Here is a 6000-nt window from a genome sequence, read left to right as displayed (position 1 = left end):
CCACCTCTTTTGAGTATCTCCCTTTTCTCCTTTTCCCTTCTGTTCCCTAATAATTGAAAGATCTACCTATACCTGTGTGTATTTGTGTGTGTGTGTGTGTGTGTGTGTGTGGTATGTTTTTATGACACGAAGAGCTTCAAATACCCTTAAGATGACTTAATTTTTTGATCCTAGTGGCAACAGAGCATATTAGAGTTTATAAAATAAAGGAAAAGTGGTCAGACCTACACTTTAGGAAAATCGCTTTGATAGCTGAGTGGAGGATGGAATGGAATCAAGAAGATGTTGAGGTAGGGAAACCAAGTAGCTACAACTGTAATTGTTCAGATGAGAACTGATGAGAGTTCATACTAACAAACATTTGTGGGAAAGGAGAAGAGACCTGTGCAGGAAATGTGAAGATAGAAACGTCAATATTTGGCAACTGATAGGTGTGTTGAGGGAGAGTGAGGAGTCTGGCTGATTGAAAGTTGGTATAGCCCTTGATAGGAACAAGGAAGTCTGAAAGAGGAGAGAGTTTTTAGGGAAAGATAATGAGGCTTATTTTGGGCTTGTTGAGTTTGACATGCTTTTAAAAAAATTTCTGAGAGACAATTGGTGATGCTGGATTGGATCTCAGGAGAGAGACTAGGGTTAGATGTATGCAATAGAGACATCTAGTATATAATATTACATATATATCAGTTAGATATATAAGATGTATGTTATGTAGAACACAAATGTATAGTTATAAAGATGGGAGTTGAGATCACCAAATGAGTATAGTAGAAAAAAAAGAGGGTCTCAAGCAAAACCTTGGAGCATATGTCCAGTTAGTGGCTATGCCATTAATATAGTTAAAGCAAAGGAGATTGAGAAGCAGTCAGACATGGGAGGAGAACTGAGAGAAGCATGATGAAAACTCAGAGATGAGAATCCAGGAGAAGAGGTTGATTGGCAATGTCAAAAGCTTAAGAAGGATTGGGAACGAGGAAAGAACATTAGATTTTTAAATTAAGAGATCACTGGTCACTTTGGAGAAAATAATTTCAGTAAAAAAGACAGTGAAATGAGAGGAAGTGGAGACATCAAATATAGTAGTCAGCACCTTCCAAAGTATGTTTAACTTTTTTGGGGAAGGGAGTATAAAATTGTCACTTATGACAATGACAAAATGACCCCACAGGTTATAGGGAGAATGTGTAAACCTCTGTAGGAAAGAGGAGTTCTCTGGAATGTTGAAAAGTTGCTTTGATAGCAACCCCAGATCAGTTCCCTTTCAGAAGGTGATGAGTTATGTAAGTCCTTTGTATGTTTCTATGATTGTTTTAAGCTCTTTTGAGTCCTTTGAATATTCTATATTTGATGTAAAATATTGTCCCAGAGCTGACTTGCTTGTGTTACCTTTAATGATCATAGAGGAGTTCAGAATTCCAATTACCCACATTTTTGGGAAAACTAGACATAAATTATATCAGATACATGCACACACACATATTTGTACATACATTTGTATGTATGGTACATCTTTGTGTGCATAAATATATAATTTGGTTTATTTCTATTTCTATTAGAATTTTTTAGTTTTCAAATTTACTTTTATAAGATTTTGATTTCCATTTTTTTCTTCTTCCCTCTCCATCCCCCCCAAGACAGCAAGCAATTTGACATAGTATATACATGTACAATCATATTAAGCATATTTCCATTAGTTGTAAAGAAAAATTAGAACAAAAAGGAAAAAAAGCACGAGAAAGAAAAAAGTATCAAAAAAATGAAAATAGTATGCTTTGATCTATATTCAGATTCCATAGTTCTTTTTCTGGATGTAGATAAAATTTTTTCATCATGGGTCCTTTGGAATTGTCTTAGATCATTATATTATTGAGAAGAGCAAAGTCTATCAAAGTGGATCATCATACAGGGCTGCTATTATATACAATGTTTTCCTAATTCTCTGAGATATATATATATATGTATATATCTTGTTCCAAATATTTTTCTCCCTGCCTCCCTAGATAGCCCCCTTTCTCCTAGATATCAAGTAATCCAATACATGTTAAAAATGTGCAATTCTTCTATATATATTTCCACAGTTATCATGCTGCACAAGAAAACTCAGACCAAAAAGGAAAAAAAAATAACAAAATGCAAGCAAGCAACAACAAAAAATAAAAATACCATGTTGTGATCCACACTCAGTCCTTACAATATCTCTCTAGGTATAGATGAGAGCTATATTTTTAGTATCTCCTAATATAATTCCAGGTAAGGGCAATTAGAGATAATGGTGTTCTAGGGGAATGCCTTCTATGATTGTATCTGATTTGTGTAAGTTTAGCTTGTTAGGTGAGTCTGCACCATCGATAACATTTTTATTTTATTAGAACTACCTTCATTAAATTTGCCTTGATTCTTTTTATGGTGACAAAGAATTGGAAATCAAGAGTATGACCACCGATGGAATTACTGGGGTTAAGTAACTTCCCCAGGGTCACACAGCTAGTAAGTGTTAAGTGTCTGAAGTTGGATTTGAACTCAGGTTCTGCTGAATTCAGGTATCCGCTGTGCCATCTAGCTGCCCCTACTATATATTTTCACTTTTTTTTTTGGGGGGGGTGTCATTTTTTCTTTCTTTTTTTCTGCTGCTTCTTTCAGAACATGACTAATGTGGAAATATGTTTAATATGATTGTACATGTATAACCTATTTCAGATTGCTTGATGTATGAAGAGGGAGAATAGGGCAGAAAAATTGAAATGATTAAACAAATTATGTTATATGACTCTAATGGAATACAATGGACCATAAGAAATGATGAGCAGATAGATTTCATGAAAACATGGAAATATTTACATGCACTGATGCAAAATGAAGTGAGCAGCACCAGGAAAACATTGTATACAGTATCAGCAATGTTGTGTGATGATCAGTTATAAATGATTTAGCTCTTCTCTGCAATATGATAAGCTGAAACAAGTCCAAAAAACTCATGATAGAAACTACTATTCACATTCAGATAAAGAATTGGGAGTCTGAATGCAGCCTGAATCATATTATTTTTACTTTCTTTGCTTTTTTCTTTTTTTTTTTTCTATTGCTTCTTTTCAACAAGACTAATATGGAATATTTTACATAAGGTCACATATATAATTGTTTACTGTCTTGGGGGGAGTGAGAAAATTTAGAACTCAAAATTTCATATTAAAAAATGTTAAAATTGTCTTCACATGGAAATTGGAAAAAAGTAAAATAGTATTAAAAAACTAACTTGATGGTTAAGTAAGTATAGTGTGGGGATGATGTAGGCAATAAAACATATATCAGGTTAGCACTCAGTGGATGGATCTTTCCTTGTGCCTTATCTTACTATTTTGGGCCACTTCTTTCAGATCCTTAAATACCCTTCAGTTAGAAGCAAAAAGAAGTCTGAAAATCATGTGAATTAAGTACTTATAATTTATCAAGTTGAGATCATGTTATGTCTACGGAATTGTATTAGAGAAGTTACATTAAATTTTCTTTCCAGAGGCCAGGACTAGGAATAATGAGTGAAAGTTACAAGGGGCCAATTTTGACTTGATATCAGGAAAAAAGCCTCTTAATCTTAGGACTGGCTGAAAGTAGAATGGGCTTCCTTCAGAAATAGTGGGTAGCCTTCATTGGAGGTCTTTAAATAGAGTCTTGGATAACTACTTGTTAAATCTGTAATGGTAGGAATTCCTTTTGGATACTGGCTGCTGATAGCTTTTTTGAGAAAGAGGCGGGGGGAGGACACAATATGATACACTTTTCTGATTGCTTATATAATGCTGATTAATAGTCATAGCACAGATAGAGATCAACATTTTCACTGTGATTTTTCACTATGTAACTAAATTTATCAAATCATTTTATCAATTTTTATATAATTTTGATCTTTTAAGCCATCTGACATCAGAGAGTGAAAAGTTCAGATTCCCCATCTCACTCATATATAATAACATTGAAATTTTGTGATTTCTGAGTTTGATGGTAGATGTCTGCAATCCTAGTTATTACTAGGTAGGGCTGAACCTAGTGGATCCCTTGAGGATTTCTAAGTTGTAGTAGGTCTAAATTCACAAAAATTTCAGTAGCAATATAGTGAAACTCTCCTTCCTTCCACTTAGTAAGTGATTGAGCAAGGTTTTCTAAGGATAGGCAAATCAGTGCCCAGAATAGAAATAGAGCAAGTCAAGGCTTCTGTGTCAACCAGTAGTGGGATCAGGCCCATGAATTTTCATATAACTATAATACCTCAACAGCCAATACTCAAAAAGAAATTCCTACCATAATGGATCTAAATAGTAACTATTCAGTCTCCATTTAAAGGCCTCCTAATGAAAGCTGTCTACTTACTCATAAGGCAGTCCATTCTACTTTCAGACAACCTAATATTAGGAAACTTTTTTCTTAACATCAAGTCAAGATGGACAGATAATTCTTAAAAAAGGAAATATCATGATTTAATGGTCACAATTCCTTCTTCAAAGTTCATTTTAATTGAATTATAAAGTTCCACTAAATAAATTGAATTCATTTTTTTCATTTCCTTTTCAGATGTTAAACAAATAAGCCATCATTTCCTTTAGTCCTTAATGAAATTGATAAGGAAAATCAAATGAAAAAAAAAAGTGAATGAAGATTTTCCTTTCTCTATTCTTTGAAAATGGCAATTCATGTGATTTGGATCCTTTATTTCTGGTCATAATCTTATTACTATGAATACTACCATTTTTCAGACTATAAAATGGAATAATCAAAAAGGTGCCATGATCACTTCCAGGATGCAGTTTGTTAATGGTTATTATAGATATTTCTGATTCAGTGTATAGCTTCTTCCATCCTCATGGATATCCCTTCATTTTTCTGACTCCAGATGGAAACTTTGGAGTCCATCCTCCCTAGAATGGAGAATATTTCCATCTTTAAGATCTTAGGACAGAAAGTTTAATTCTAAATTTCTTCAATGAATCTCTGACCTTCTGGACTGCTTTTCTTTTTCTTGGACTTCTTATGTCTTCTTTTTTCCTCCCATTGACATTCTTTCTCTGCAACAAGGTTGTAGAAGAGGGAACAGAAATTAGCAATAAGAAAAAGCAAATACCAATTTTGGCTATAAATGGGGAATGGGTCCTGAAGCAGTTCTTCCTGTTTGGAAAGCTTTTATGGCTTAATAAAGGAATGATATTACATGGAAAGAAGGCAGGGTAAAGAGAAGCAGAGAGCTAAGTTTTGTGGACATAAAGTGGTTGAAAGTTTACTGCTTCCAAGGTAATGTTTTTATTCGATGCCACAAAGCCTAATGACATCCTTTATAACAGATCAGCTGCCTCTGAACTTTACAAGCTCTTTGCTTGATGTTAAAATTAACAATGTGTGAGAAACATGTCATCTCTGAAAGTAAAAGGAAAGTAACTGTAGGGAGCTGAATGGATAGAAGGAGAGGTAATAATAGATCTCTGAGAATGGCACTAAGATGACTCTTGGTCAATAGTAACAAAATCATTAGTGTTGCTTGGAAATCTGAGATAGGGTCTACAAGTTGCAGTGTATAGACCTCCAAAGAACTTATCACTTTAGGCATAAATGGGTGCTTCCTGAGGAAGGTTCAGCTATGGGACTAATAACTACTAGCTCATTAAATATGATAGGAATTATGGTATAGTAGATAGAAAGCTTACCTCTAAGTCAAGAAAATCTACTTTTGACAGTGTGGCTTTTTAACCTTCAGCAAGAGACAGTTTTCAGATTTCCAAGCAATTTTCTAAGACTATAAGTTGCCAAGAAGGTATCAACCTGATTTATTTAATAGATGGAGTTTCTTTGCCTGGGAATTCTTTATAGCAATGAAATCACAAGTCCCTATCATTCTGATGTACTCTTCATCACAGAGTTTGATGTTGAGTGGAAGTATTTTTAGTACAAAGGATGTAGCTTGACATAATACTGGTACAGTAATGAAGAGTATTGAATTGGGAGGTAGGAGGAACTAGCTAG

General features: G+C 34.1%; 1 long non-coding RNA gene across 1 annotated transcript in view; it reads right to left on the bottom strand.

Moving 5' to 3' along the window:
* Positions 1-211: 211 nt before the first annotated feature.
* Positions 212-6000, bottom strand: part of LOC127542132 (uncharacterized) — an 88970-nt gene continuing 83181 nt past the window's right edge. The window contains exon 3 of the long non-coding RNA XR_007948550.1: positions 212-5051. This is a non-coding gene — a long non-coding RNA (uncharacterized LOC127542132). The remainder of the gene's footprint in view (positions 5052-6000) is intronic.

The sequence above is a fragment of the Antechinus flavipes genome, chromosome 6 (genome assembly GCF_016432865.1).
Source record: "Antechinus flavipes isolate AdamAnt ecotype Samford, QLD, Australia chromosome 6, AdamAnt_v2, whole genome shotgun sequence".
Taxonomy (NCBI): Eukaryota; Metazoa; Chordata; class Mammalia; order Dasyuromorphia; family Dasyuridae; genus Antechinus; species Antechinus flavipes.
This window is presented reverse-complemented; position numbering and strand designations above follow the sequence as displayed.